A 16,187-nucleotide genomic window follows, 5' to 3' on the forward strand; every position below is an offset into this window, starting at 1 on the left:
TCGTCTCCATGCTATACATTCGAATAGCCAGCATGCATTCCGTGCAGTCCTAAATCTGGTGATGGTTTTTCTGAAGTGTACACCTGTCCATTAGGAATGGCAAAGAGACTCCCAACTCATTTTACATAGGCACTAGCACAGCAGTGGATGTTAATGACTTTGGAGTGTTTTGTCTTTGACAATAAGCCGAAATCTTGACTATGCAATTGACTGCAACTACATAAATTGCTATTTGGAATGAATCTTAATATATACACTTGTGTATATGAATACAGCGAGCTGCACTTTCCCCATACGATCATGGTTGTTAACATTCTACCCATTTTAAGTGAGCAAATTTGAATAAAATGGCTGCGTAATACATTCTGTGTTAACATCAGCTATTTAAAGAGCCCAAGGATTAAAAGTTAATTCCATCCTTTTAATTCAAGGGACATATAAATGGCATTATGGGTAGAGCCAACCCTTCTTTTATCAGTCCTTTCATGCTGCCTCCTCACTAATTCTTGGTTGTTCAAATGCTACCTACATAATAAAAGCCTTGAGTTAATTTACTAAGATTTTACACCAGTGCAAATGAAAGAAAGGAAAGTGCTAAACAAGGCAATTAGCACTCTGTTTAGTGCACTCCCAAAATAAATGTAGGCAATTTACAATTTGGCAAATGGCACTCTATCCAGATCCAACTCATTTATGCCTAAGGGGGTGGTACAGTTCATTAGGGGGAAAAAGTGTTTATATATATTATGCTATTGAGGCCCAACCCATTTTGTACTCCAGCAACAGATGCGACTCCTCCTGAGGTTTATTAGTGTTTCTTGCAGAAAAATGCCAAACTATTATGCTTTCAAATAAATGGTCCAAAAAGAATGCCTTTTACTATTGAGTATTAGTAGCTAGCTTTACAAGATGGGGGTGTAGAAGTGTGTGTCGGGGATAGTTTGCAAGACCTATAGTCATGGGTTGGAGCCTCTTTTGTGGCTCTCGAAGCATGCATTTCCACTCGGATTCCAGTTGCTGAGATCCGCTGGAACTGTTCATTTGAAGTACTCCTGACTGTTTCTTAATTGACAGGAAGGTTGCTCCAAGCCTTTCATGTTTATTCTTGTAAGCCTCTTATTAGTGCAAAAATAATAGATGTTGTTAATGCAGAATCACAACCAACATTAATATTTAAGATGCTAGAATGATAAAGGTTAAACATGTGTTTATATTGCTTTTGAACAAAGAGCTTTACAAAATAGTTCAGAAACATAACGTTGGGCCAAATTTGGAATCACTGTGCCTGATCTGAGTTTCTCATTCTCTGAGATTTACTTTTTATTTTAGGATGATGAAGTTCTTGTGCTTCACTTTTGCTAAGTACTGTCATCTGGAATTTGGATTCCTGCAAGAAAGAAAATATGAAAATTAATATCTGAGCAAGGAAGCCCTGGTAAAATCCACTAACCCCCCTTGTATTTTTTTTTTTATTTCTGAGTCTATAGCTCCACTCAGCTTAAAAAAAGAAAGAAAGAAAGAAAGAAAAAAAAAGAAAGAAAGAAAGAGAAGGCAAGGTAAAAGCATTCTTTTGTGCCCTCTAGCTGCTGAAAGCACAAATGGAAAATAAAATTCTCTGATGATTAAATTTACCTCATCTGGCTTGTGAGGGGTTTGGGGGGGTGGAGGGAGTGGGCAGCCCCATTATCCCTAGGAACTAAAGTTTTTCTTTATAAAAATATACCCAAATAAGTTTACCTTCTTGAATTAATTGTGCTTTTATTATCACCAGACAAAAGCAGATTGATAATTCAGGAGGGACTCTCAGAAAATTATACTGGTATGTCACTTCTCTCAAGCAGCTGATTAATATGACACACACATTTTGGACTATATGTTGCTTTGAGTGTTGGTTACTGATTTTAATTCTATTTCTAAAGGAAGCTGAGTAAGGATTACAATCCAAAGTGACTTCAGTTTATTTGTTTTAGGGATAGTGCAATGGCTTATAGAAATAATGACAAAGCTAGGATGTCCATGCATGTTTATGAGCGTGAGCAGTATGTGTACTTCCTTTGTATGTACTCTTCCACTTTCAGGGCTTTTTTTTTTTTTTTGCAGGAGAATGCTATCAAAATTAATCTTTAATAAAATGTTGAATTTGTCCATGGAAGTCCCGAGAGCAGCTCAGGTTGCAACCCTTTAACTCTGAGCTCCATTTCAGATGTAAAAGTCAGCACCACATGTGGCTACCTGGCCACTGAAGAACATTTTGCATAGGTGGAATCAGTGGCATATTTGTGGGATGATTTCACAAAGGAAAGACCTGAAAGCCCAATTTCTTGCACCATTCATTTGCAGGGAGGCAAAGCCTTGCAGCCTGGGACATGCATGCCGCCCAGAATTGTGTAAAAGTGAAAAAGGCAAATAGTTTGAAATTTGCAGACTTCAGAAAAACAAAACAACCCTCTAATTTTCCTAAGAAAAAAGGTTTCCTAGGTGCCCTACACTTTTCACTGTGTTTTGTAGAATGCTTGAGCACGGGGAGGGAGCGGATGGGGTGGGAGAGAGCTATTTAATGATTCAAGGAAATAGACAAGAATATTTTTTTCCTCCCAGAAGTGAATGCACGGCTCAGAGGACTTGGCTGATGAGTCTCAGAGCCATCCCAGTCATTCCCAATACAGTGGAAAGTTCACCATACAGGGCTCAGTCTCAACAGATGTTCTAAGTGGCGCCTCCTGAGTCGCTCTTGTGTGGTAGAGAAATACAGAAATCAAGCTAAATCAAATTAGTCAGCAGAGTAAGAAAATAAAGGTCAGGTCCACCAGCATCTGAGTAAACAGCCTATGCCAATATGGCCATCTTCAGGCAGGAACTAATTAAGGGCTGATTGTCCTTCTCGGCGAAACCTCAAAAATGCATGGTGCTGAATTATTAAAAACAACACACACAAAAATAATACAACCCCCCTTCCCCCCAACACCCACTCTGCAGTGTGCCAGATGAAAAGATCGGGAGCCATAATATCCAACGGAATTGTGTCTCTTGGATAGACATATTCCCTAAATCCCCAGCTCTCTTTGTTTTGATTACAATTTTTCTTCCTTTAAGGGAGCAGAAAGTATGCTCACGGACTGTCTTGTGTTACAGCTCCTTTACCTTTGTCTGCCTATCTCAGCTGGTATTTAATTGGTCAGCAATAGGAGGGAAGTCTCCTTTGAGGTAATGAATATTGACTGTTTATGTTGAAATGTCACTGTGAAAAGAAAGCCCATCACCAAAAAGGGAGAACCCAGTGTGAGAGTCTCCGACACAAAAGAGACGCGACTGGAATGAAGGCATTGAAAAGCAAAGCAGCTGAAATTCAAAGAACAGATGAAACAGAAATGGCCTACATGTGTGGGAATTTTAAGCTAGCCGTTGACAGGTGAAAAAGTCATTATTTTACCTGTTATAACCAAATGTAATTGTGTGTTTTTCCAAAAATGACACCAAGGCCATGGCTCGTAGAAGTGTTTTAATTGAGAAGCCATCCTCATCTCTTATGAATAATTTTCGTTCCACAAAGGTAATGGGGCAAACCTAACAGTTAATAATTACATGGATTCCAAATAGCAGAAAAAAGGATGAAGAGAGGGAGTGATTTTGCAGGGGGTAGTGCTCTCCTGAAATGGTTGGGTCCTGCCTTTTCAAACGAACCTGCCGAATCTGAAAAGTTTGGGCCATGGGTATTCTAGATTTTCAGGTAAAGAGGAGAGGGGGAGTGGTGACAGGCCAGGAGAGTCTGCTGATTCATTCAGACAGGGTTGAAAACATGACCATTTAATAGTTTGGGAGGTAACTTTTTGGCGTGTCTCTGATTCAGGGGGTAGCCCTGAGCTGACAGGGTAACTAACCCTTTCAGCCCTGGCTGAGAGCTTGTATATTGAAGTTGGGTTTTGCTGGGAGCTTTGGCTTTATTCAGCCACAACAGATTTTATGGGATTGAGTGAATCGAATTTTCCATTCTTATATTTCTCCCAAATGGTGACTGGCCGGATGAGTAATATCAGAAAAAGACAGCAAACAGAGAATAAGTGTTGGAAATGCGTAGGAAGTTTGAACGTTGCCAAGTGTTTAAAAGCTAGGACTTCTCTCCACCCCCTTTGGGTTTCAGGACCATTTTGTGATGGCCACCAGTATTATATTTCTTGCCTTTTTATTGTGTAAAAGAAGGGAAAAGAAACAAAGAGATAACTATATAGCTATTGAGTCACACTCATGGGAAAAAGAAAAAGGCTGAAGAACCCAGATAAACAGAAAACTAGAGTTTCTGGTCCTCATGAATAGGCAGTTGTATTTACAGTGTGGCTTTACTGTTCACATATTTAAAGTTCACATATTTGAACTTTCTCATAATTGGGACCCCATCATCACAAATTTCTGAGGCAAGAGCTCATTACCTTTCTGTTTGGATCACTCCCAAATGCAGAGAGGGTTCTCTGTTTTTATTGTCCAACCATCCAATTATGTTTTTTTTTAAAGCCCAATAAATAAAAGATGACATCTGAGTCCCACCCGGCGTCATGCTTGAACCCTAACCTGTGACACTCACCTAACTCGAACTAACAAGATGCACGCCCCACGAAGAGCGATACTTCTTCATTAGCAAGATCCATTTCACCTTTAAAAACCCTTGGCTTCCCGTTTGCTTTAAGCGAGATTGAGACATCTTACGTCTCTCAATGGCATTTAGGAGGCCTCCAAGACAAAAAAGGAAGTCATTACATCTCCCGTTCACCTGCAAAGAAGATGTCATTAAAAGAGGAAGCAAAATGAAACCCTGTCAACTTGTTAGGGCCCAAAAGGTAATTCCGCCATCAAATATGGAGCGGGAGGGGATGGGGGGATGATACAGAATCCTATTATTACTGACACGGAGGAACCTAGTGGTGTCAAAGGTGTCCAGGTGCCAGAAAAGTTCAGGTGTTGCTAAATTCATTAATGTGTCAGTTTGAAAAGATGTGATGTCATTCCTGTTGTCTGTAGGGATGAAAACTGGAATCTACTTGCTCCTATCACTACACTATCATCTTAATTCTGTTCGCTCTGCACCTGATTTGCCATCTGTAAGGGGTTAAGGGCCATGGGCAATGACTCCTTAAAAGGCTACTAATATTTGACATATATCATTTTAATCTGCCCTCCCACCACCACTCTCCTCCACCAAAAAAAAAAAAAAAGGAGAAAAAAAATGTTACATCAATTCTCCTTGTTTTAGTTTGCTTACCAGACTTTTGCTAATAAGGGGAGTAGAGGGACAGTGAATCTCTTATGCTCTTTTATTTATTTTTCTTATTAAATATAAATACACTTACTTTACTTCGTAAGGTTACGTACCTCCAGATAACCATGATACATTTTGGCAGGAATTAGGTATTTAAATCTCCAGGCGTTAGAAAGGTTCTCACTTTCTTCATTCATGAATATTTTCTTCAAATTTTATTTCAATAGTTTCTTTTGAAGATGTGAGGGGACATCATGGAGGGTGTCTTAATAAACAGGATATAAATGAATGCTGTGCATTTGATGTGATAAAAAATATTTACTTGGCAACTTGCATCGGAAAGTATTTAGGTGGTTATAGTATAGAAAGCAAAATATAGAATAAATTATTGTGTTGAGTAAAACCTGCCACATTTAATATTGATATATTATCAGAAGAGATAACACCCATTTTTCTAAAGATATGTGTTACCCATAATGGTTTTAAAGACAGACCACATTGTCATAATCTAATTTTTTAAAATTTAAAATACCATACTGGGTTGATCAAGTTTCAATTAATTGCATGGATTATTTCAAAAAAGTGAAATCACCAATTTTCATACCTTGGCTCAAAGCAATATTTATCTGCTTAATTTGCTTTTTGAAGGATGAGGTAGAATTTTTTGCAGTTTTCTTCCAGAAAACTTCAGCAATTAAACGATGAGAAAGTGACAAAATGCTCTTCCTAGCTACCCTCCCAGTGTCATTTCTATTAAAACCCTTGAGTGCCATCCCGGTTTGAGTTCTTCCACTCATTGCCATTTATTTTATTTATATAGAGGTAGAGCTTAGGAGACATGCTACCTTGTTACTCTCATACTCTCCCCACTAATAAAGAACATAACACCATTTCATGCATGGGAAAATAATGTGGTCCTTCTTTACATAAGTTTGTTGGTCCACATTGCTGGCAAATGTAAACCTGGTTGATGCACTTGGTGTGAGTGCAAATTATGTGCCTGAACTTCCCCCACCCACCTCCACCGCTCTGTCTTACCATCTATCTCCTTTGCAGAGAACAGAAACTTTCTTAAAGCACAGAGAATAATCCATCTGCGAATGAGATCTAGCTGGTACGCATTACACCTTTCTCCAAAGGACTCAATGAAAAACCAAAAGATTTTCCTCAAGCCATCGAGCCCCCTTTAAAATTTAAAAGAGCACTCTGTTAGTTCTGAAATACGAAAACTTTTATTTGAAAGCCATATGCTGGGCAGCCCAGCTGGCTCAGTGGTTTGGGGCCGTCTTCAGCCCAGGGCATGATCCTAGAGACCCTGGATTGAGTCCCATGTCGGGCTCCCTGCATAGAGCCTGCTTCTCCCTCTGTCTGTGTCTCTGCCTCTCTCTCTCTGTCTCTCATGAATAAATAAAATCTTAAAAAAAATGAAAGCCATATGCTTACATGTTGAAGCAGTTTGCATGTTCGAAATAACCCAAGATATAACAATTGTGAGATGCGCATGGATGTATGATCCCATTCATGATATTCTGACAAATCAAAGACCTTGCTATTTTTCACTGCAGCCCAGACCAAGATGTGATTTTTCATGCCCTGATTTCAAAATTCCATCCTGAATGTTCACGTATGCACGGGTAAGCTGTGTGTAGACCTTCTATGCAAGACAGACATTCAGCCCCAGATAAGTACCGCATGCAGCTGTTGTGGGCACGTGGCTTCGCAGGGCTTGCCTTCCTTGATATATAGAGCACTTAACCCAGTGAGTAGCACAGAGGTGGTGGGAAGGCTCCCCCTGGACAAGTTTTTCAAGTTGATCCTGGTGGTTGTATTGTTGGTCCCTCCGGGTAGTGGCGGGGGGCAGAGGGGTGTGTGTGTGTGAGGCACACTGGATTTCACTTGTAGTAAGAAAGAAAATCAATCTTCTTGCCCCAAAGGTGGAACCACTGATGCAGAAAGTCAGTGAGGCATCGGAGTCTTGGAAGGAAGACTCTCAGGAAATGGCTCCAGGCTTCAGGCGAGATGCTGCACTCCATCAGTGCTCTCTGGAGAGGCAGGGAGGCAGACTCTGATAGAAATCACAAGGGTGTGGGTTGGCTCTGGCCCTCATGAGATGGTGTGCTTTTTCATCAAGAAAGAGGAAAAAAATAGCTGGAATTGGGGATGGATCTGCATATTGGAAAAATAAATGTAACTGCAATGCTTTGTTCTCTATTCACTAGAGTGTGGCCTATACCCTACTCAGGAAAAATCGTGCTCAGATTACCATCACTCCTTCTCTAGAAGGGCTCTTGTAACTCTTTTGATATGTATCAAAGTTTGCATATAGCGCCTTTTGTCTAAATGTATTATTTGATATTAGCGATTACTCGGTGATGTAACACCCTCCTACTGGACGATTACAGAGCATTCTGCAGCTAAAATCATTTTTTAAAGTATTCCAGATTATATACAGTAATATAATCAGTGACTGAATTGTTGTTACTACTTGCAAAGGCAATGCATTTATTGAAAAGAACCATTTTAATGAAGTGATCGTTTTAAGGCCAGGAATAAAGGGTGTGAGAGCTTTTCATGGTAGCATTCAGTGCAAACACTGGCTTTGTTGCTGAATTGTCTTGCCCTTTGAAAGGCCAATCATTGTTTTGGGAGCACCCATTTGGACATGGGAGGGTCAAGGATTGCAAGACCCAGGTGAGGACACCTGGCTGCACTGTCTCCTAGATTGTGAGGTTTAAGCGCTATTTTTGGTTCCTACAAAACCATCCATGATTATACACTTTCACTGGCTCCACCTCTTCAGTGGAACAGAAAAGAAAATTGTTTGTGCTGTCAGTAGTAACAATAGGGATTTTTTTTTCGATTTTTTGCTGTGCTTAGAATTTCCAAAATTCTTTTCCTTACCCAACTGCTTTGCATTAGGAAGGGCAGGTAATCAAAAAATTGATGCTGTTTTCATATTCTTTTCAATAGCTTTAAATGGTTTCTATTGTCCTAATGAAGAAGGTACCAGGAAAACGTTTCTCTAATGGTGTGAGGAGAACATTCTTTTCGGTTCATAAATAGGGTAGGTGAATTTGTTGTGGCAGCTTTTGAATTCCACTTTTCTCTTACTGGAGTAATGTTCCCAGCAAAGGGCCCAGGCAGAGGGCCCTGTAGAGGCTGATTTTTTTCACGGTAGAGAAATCTGAACTTTGGGGAGCATGAAAGCAGCGAAGCAGGTAATATTTGATATGGACAGGGCATTCTCTGATTTGACACCCCCCTCTTCTAAACCTTATCTTCAGACTTGTCCCTAGCAAACTCCAACAGAAAATAGTTCTCCAAAACGCTATGAAGTATAGCCAGGGCTCCCCTCATTTTTCTTGAAAACTTCATGCCTACTTAACATGGAATCATGGGATTGAATGCAAATTCTACTTACTCCAAATTCTACCATTAATCCCGACAGTGGCTACATTTCCCTTCTTATTCCATGAGTAAAAGTAGCCAGGTTTTTCTTGTTTTTTTTTTTTTTTTTTTTGTTGTTGTTGTTGTTTCTTCTTATAAAACACAACCATTTGGCAGAATATATTAGATCAGAAATGGGGTATTCTGGTAAAAGAGTGGCGGAAACCCACTGTGTATCAAGCTGCCTTGATTCCAAAGGATGGAGATGCTAGAGCATGTGCCTCAAGTGGTGCTCATTTATTGCCAGTGCTAAGCTGTGCTTCTGACATTGGCTTTGAGGAGGAAATTATGACATTTAAAAGAATCTCCCAAGCTTTATAAAAAGCATGCGAATATCTATAAATATTGATCCAAAATGAGTGCAATGAATAATTTATAGTGAAATATACTTTCTTTGTCTTTCTGTTTTTAAAGCAGCTTGGTTTTTTTCTTTCTCCAAAAAATTATGGTTAGATAAGCATATTTTTTTCTTTTATCATTTTAGAGCCATTTCTTATTTTTAGGAAAAAAAGGCCTATTATTTTCAAAGTATGTTTGAAATTGGGGGGAAAATCCCAACAGCACACATCACCAAAATGGAAACATATTGTAGATATTATAGTGTCAGAGAAAAATATAACTTGAGATTTTAAAAAAAAGTTTATATAATTTTTTGTCATAATTTTGTTGTCTTTGGTGCATATTTTCAGTTTGCAGAATCATTTAAACATCTCTTATGTTTACTTGAATAAAAATAGGATTTCAAAAAAAAATAGGATTTCATTTGTTGGAACTAATGATTCCAACCCAAAATATACTCTTGTGTAATGAGAGCAAAATAAACAGGTGCGCTCAGCATCATTCACAGTATGCCTGACAAGGGGCAACCCATTTGGAAGATGTACTAAATATTCTAAAACCTCACCAGGAGTTGGGCTTTAATTGATCACGATTCTGGGTCTTTTTGGAATGTCTATCAATATTTTCACAAGGGGTCAAAGTACCTTTCGCTTTCTTCCTGTCTCTCTCTACCCTTAGACACAGATTCAGAGAAATTAATGCTCCACAATTTTCCTGGAGTAGCCAAGGGTTGTTAGTTCATTAGGCTTTTAGGAAGGCTTTTATCCACTTAAATAAAAAGGCCTTATTTTTTTTTTGTTTCTTTACTGTTGAACCTGCCATCTCAGATGTGCTAATTTTTGTTGTTATTGTCTTAAAATTTTTTTTTTCTGTGACTCATGATGGAAAGAGAGAGAAGAAAGGAAGAATGCATTGAGTGTGGTAGTTGTCCCTTTTGAAAGACTTCAACAACTGTGAGTTTTCCCACAACATCCCATTTAGTTCATTTAGCCCCTTGGACTCACTGGATGCCTCGTATGCAACAGTGATTTGTGAACTATTGCTCCAAAACACATTGAATTCACAAGTCTCCTAAAATCTTGCAATGGTGCATGGCTATTTTCCTTGAACTCTTCATGCAAACTTACTTTTTAAATTCTCCCCCCAAAAAAAGGAAATCAGAAAGTTCTGTTTTATTGCACAGACTACAAAACTGAAATGCTATGTGGATTTTTCCTGAAATAAAACAGGAATTCTGTTTAGGTTCCTCAAAATGTATGCTCTCAGCTCTACCTCTGTTCCATAGAGGAAGCTTGGTGCTGCACCACAGTGAGCAATGGTTTGGAAATCAGAGCAGAAAAGGGTTTCAATTCAGGCTCCATTCTGGTTGGCTGTGAGCCTACGCAAGTAACTTAACCTCCTCAGTACTGTCTGTTCATTTGTGCAAGAATAACAACACAATCATAATAATGCCTCATAAAATTGTTTTGAAGATCAAATGAGAGCGTGTATTTGACCTGGGAGGGAAAAGCCTCAATAAGAGCCTTTCTCTTTCCACCCTGGTCTGTAGTAGTATCTTTTTATACTTTGCCTAGTATTTCCCCTTGATAAATGTATTGTGAAAGAGACAACTCTCTGAAAGGGATATCTGACTCTGCAGCTTCCTGCTAAAAATCTCTTAGATTTCTAGATACTCCAGATAGGTCTAAACTCCCTAACTGATTTCCCAAGTCTCTACCACATGCCACAGTCTTCCTGTCCTGGGCTGTCTGTCCCGCACGTACCCCTGGCATTCAGGCCAATCAGTGCTGTTCCCATTCACACCTCAGTCTTGTTTTCCTGCTTCTGCTCCTTTGTGAATTCCCCTAATCAGGATTAATTTCTCTTTCCTCTCTGCTCCCATAGCATTTTGCACCTGAAACATCCCGCCCTGGCTCTCCCACCCACTGTATTGTGAATTCCTTAGGTCAAGGGTAGCCCTTATACAGAGCTGCTCACACCTAGTGTGTATGCCATCACCTTCACACTGTGACCGCTCAAATATACCTCTAGGTAGAGTGACCATACAATTTGTCATCTAAACTGGGACACTTGTCCAAGAAAAATGCTAGACTTGATGAATGCTGGGACCACAGGCCAACTAGGTGGCCCATAACTCTGAGGTGGGAATAAGAGCAACAAATTCATGTTGCCGCTCAATATTCTGGCGGGTTTGAGGAGGCAGTAAATTCACCATTGGATAAATCAGCCTACAGAATATTCACCGGCAGGGCAAGTCATTCATTTCTTGGTTTTGGTTCTGCCTCTTTTTAGGATGCTCTGTTGCTAGGACTGTGATGTGGCTCTAATTGTATAGATGGTGAGTGATTTTCTTTTTTCTTTTTTCCCCTCAGTCCCACCGTCATGCTAGGAGCATGCTGATAAAGACCTGCTTCCCCACAGTGGGTTGGACTTAAATCTGTGTTTGGGGAGTGGAGGAACCACTTTAAGCATCTGATAAGTTGGGTGGATAGCACCAGTATGTTCAGAGCTGATTTAAATCCAAGCATATCCACCATAGATAATCTGTTAGGAGGGGGTGACTTGGAAACGCATTTGGTGACATATTTTATAAACGATTGGATTTTAGAAATGATTAAAGCCCAATACAAGATATTTAGCAGGGGTCAATGCTTCCAGAATTCTTCAATTTATGATGTAAGAGACCTCTTATGATGTAAGGGGGAAGCTGCCCTCTCCCCTGTAATAAAGTTCATGGCAGCATGGGGTAAGCTGTCTTTGTCCTTGTTATTTAAGTTTTGGCAATAAATTTGGTGCTAACTACTTGATGGGGTGATAGGTATGGTAAGCAAAATTATGCTTGAGATCTAAGCATTAGGCTTTCATAAAATTTGTAGAATTTCCTATGTAGTCAGTAACAATATAAGTTAATCTTGTTCTTACTAAGAAATTCTCTAATGTTCTATGTTAATTCCATTCTGTTTCATGGACTGATTGTTTCTAAGTGTTGTGGAGGGGGACAGATCTTACATTAAAACTCTCTGTCACTTGGATATACTTGTGACAGGATGAAAATGTGACAATTGAACAATGCTATTTGTACCATATTTATATAAGGTCTACATCTGTGCATGAGTGTATTGTTTGCATGGCAAACAACAGTCTCATTTTTTCCTAGCTGTCCGCTCTAACAGAGACAAGCCTAAAGGACATAAATGCCACATCTCTCAGACAATTGTGTGAATAATTCTCCCTGGGTCCTCTCCTTCTGGGTTTTGGCTTTGGCTCCCGGTGTTCACAGCATTAAGAGGGTTAAAGGTTCTGGCATGGTGAATTTATTGTTGACATCTCACAGTCCTTAAAGGCAGGATCACTAATGGGTGACCTTGGGGTTCGACCGTTCCAGACCCGGGAAGATCAAGTCTCATCCCCCCTCCTGCAAGTGTGGTGACCCCTCTATTCTCACTCTCCCCAGTCTAACCTTTAACTCACTGATCTTTGACCAAAATATTAAGCAAACACCTGCTTGGGTCTGTGGTCAAAGACTGTAGACTTGAAGATCTCCCATAATTTCATGTGAGTAAGCTGTGGTGATAATAATGAAACGTAGAGCAGATCTGTGAACACACTTACTGTAAGTAATTATATTGTTACTGACCACATAGGACACAGATTCTGTAACAACTCGTGTATCTGGTGAATCAATGTTAATCAAGTTGACCAGAGTATTAATGAATTGTCAGTGGATACACTAAGGCTTCTGTTATTTGCATTAACACTGACAATAGTGCAACAATATTTATTCTCTATTACTGAAAGAGACCAAGTCTAAAATTAATTTTAGAATACCTTAGGTTTACCATTGACAGTAATGCAAAATGCATTAATGTTTAACAGAAGTACCAGCAATCATTTATATGATTAGATGGAAAAAATATTTAGTGAGGTCAGCTGAGATGAATTTTGTGCATGGAGGGAAGAAGAAAGGAATTTTACATTGAAAAAAGCCTCTGAATAAAGAACAAAAGAAGCAGAGCCCTTTGTATTCCCTAAATCATCCCATGGATATTTTATAAAAACAGATTCACTTGATAAGATGTCCTAAAATAGGAAAACATAGCCACAAACATTTCTACAAAAGACTAAGACTTTCTGTCACTGTGCAGAGTGAAATGTAACTAAAAAGAAAAAAAAAATACTAGCCTTCATTAGTCTAGTGTAAATTGTTAAGGCTCATCATTATAAATCAACATAGAATAAGTAAATTAAAAAATAAATTAAGCCAAAGAGTTAAGATTTAACTATTGCTTGTCCAAATGTTTTAGAAATAAATGATAAGTTTATGACATATTACTTGTACTCCCTACTTAGAAAGCTTTCATTAATTTATTATTCTGTTTTAACATCTATACCTCCACTCCCAGAAAGCACCAGCTTCCCAGATGTTCAACCTGAGTGGAATTATATGATGTACAGAAGAAACTTCACACTGCATCACATATTTGCACCTTTTTTCTTTATACTATAGTACCAGTAACTTTGAAGGAAGTAATTAATAGCACTGCAAAATAATATTACATCAAATCATTTTTTTCTTTAAATTAAAATGTAGTGTTTTTATCAGTGTATATCGAAATTGATTTTGTCTTATTTCCCCTTTGATTTGGTCAGCGCATGTCATTGTTTTCTGATTTTAAGTATGTGTCATGAAGTAGAGACACAATTTAAAGCCTTGAATGTCATCCCCTCTCTCCACCCACCTGCTTCATCTTCACAATATTACTCAGAGTGGCCCCTGTTTGCCCTTCTCACCACCCTCCACACCTCCCCTTGCTCTAACTTAGACTCATTATTCTTTAACTAGACTAGGTGATGTGAGAACTATTTTGCATCTTCATTTTAGAGGCAAGGAAACTGAAACGGACGTGACATAGTCACTAACTGACAGAGTTGAGATTTAAATTCAGGCAAGCTGACCCCAGAACCTTTCTCCTGACCTCTGTGCCATCTTCTTACAACCCAAGTAATAACTCTACTGAGGAGGCCACACAGCTTGGTTTCTTCCTCTACTGGGCAACCTTATTTTGCATTGCAACAGATTCAGTTGAGCATCTATTTTTTTTTTTTCAGTTGAGCATCTGGCAACACCTCCTATAACTTCCTGAGACCTAAACCGGAAACTACCCATCTTCACTTTCCCCAAAATTTCTGGCACTCAGCTGACACTGAAAATGTATATGGATAAATGAAACAAGAGTGGAAGTCAATATAAATTATAAAAATAAATTTTTCTTCCTGCATGTACATCAGATATGACAAGTATCTTTTTTTATTGTTTTGGTGTCTGGGTCCATAGAAGAAATTTTATTAATGAAAAGTCTTTCCCCTAATGAAAGAAACATCATGGCAGCCTTGACCAAAAATTAAGGAGATGTAACATCTTGATCTTGATTAATTTGAACAGATCCTTGAGGTATGCATATGTGTCCTCTTCTGGCAATGATCTTGTCTCATATAACCTGGATAGAGATATTTATATGGATCTTTTTGCTTCTGAATTACATGGCCAAAGAATGAAGTAATCTGGAAGCTGTGGGTTCTCATGCATAAAACATAAATGCCAAATAAGTTAACTTGCTTAATTAAGAAGAGAATGCACATGAGTATGATTACATGGCATGGGAGAATGATGTTCTGATAAATTTTAGGAGGGTTCTGAGAAAATAAAGTTTTGCCTTGCTCACTTTATTTCATAAGCTTGGCCCATAGGTCCTAAATTTCAAATTAAAGAAATATCTTTAGAAATGATATGGAAATTATTAGAGGCTTGAACAAGGTGAGATAGGGAGGGGAAAGTTGTTGATTTAATTCATTTCCTTTTGTTATAGGCAAGAGTTAAGCCATGGTTTCTGTTTCATTGTCGTGACTCATTATAAACTGATGATCTGACGAAATCAAGAGCCTGAAGAGGGACATGATGAATTCTATGACTGAAGGTTGGAAACACTTGTACTGAAATCCTGTCTTATTTGCTTCCATGAGAAAAATCTCACAAGCAAATTACTGCATCGATAGTATATACCATCCTCTTTTCCTCAAACATGTTTATTAGTGAAATGACTTAAACCACTTTAACCATGTTGTGAATTAAATGGAAGTGTCTGCTATAATAGTGTAGTAAGAGCCTGAAACATATTTAACTAGAACTCATCATGATTAGACACAAATATGATTTCTTCTCTGGAAGAAAAGGATTTTAGGTGTAGGCTTATGGATGGGAGAAAGGATATAGAGCATCACTGCTTATTATAAGTGGCTTCAGAAGCAGAAAGGGTTCTGCATTTTCAAACCAGAAATTGTTAAAAGGAACCAACAATTGAAAGCTTTCTTGATGGCTACTTATGCGCACACGTATATAGACATACATATAAATATCTTTTAAAAGACTGTAGCTTTGGGTTTTCAAAGAAAAATTCAGTGATATATGAATGATTTGAAAAGAGCATTCCTGAATGAAAAATGTGCATCAGTCAAAAGCATCAATAAATACGTCTTTTTCATATGCAAATGGAATTTCTAAAGTAAAAAAGGCATTGTTTTATAAATAGTGAGATAATATTCTTGAAAAAGGTTACCAGTGATTACATAAGTTATCTCTTTCATAAAGAAATTTAGACTCACAGTTGCTCTTTTCATTAAAGCAAGCTTCGCATCCAGACTCATGCTGAAAGCCAAACTCTGAATTTTAATTAGAGATAATAAATAATTATATTACTTAGGAAACTGAAACTATTAAAGACTGCTGGTACCACACTACTGTATTTGAGGGTGGGTAGTGATATATAAGTCACATTAAAGGCAATAAGTGGTAGGTGGAAAATTGGCAATAAGAACGGATAAATTTTAATGCTAACCAGCTAAAAAAGTAAACACGCATTGAGCTAGTCACTGGATTCCACAAGAGCTCAACTCCTTATTTTGAGGTGACTATAACATTCTCCTCTCCCCAAGTAAGGTGGTGACTCTTTATTTTTGATGTAGGGTGGGGGGAAGAGTAGCAGGTACTGTAATTTATATTCCCTCCAACTAGAAAAATTTAACTTTTTATCTTTTCTTTCTTTCTTTCTTTCTTTCTTTCTTTCTTTCTTTCTTTCTTTCTTTCTTCTTTCTTTCT

Source organism: Nyctereutes procyonoides, unplaced genomic scaffold, assembly GCF_905146905.1.
Source record: "Nyctereutes procyonoides isolate TBG_1078 unplaced genomic scaffold, NYPRO_anot_genome, whole genome shotgun sequence".
Lineage (NCBI taxonomy): Eukaryota > Metazoa > Chordata > Mammalia > Carnivora > Canidae > Nyctereutes > Nyctereutes procyonoides.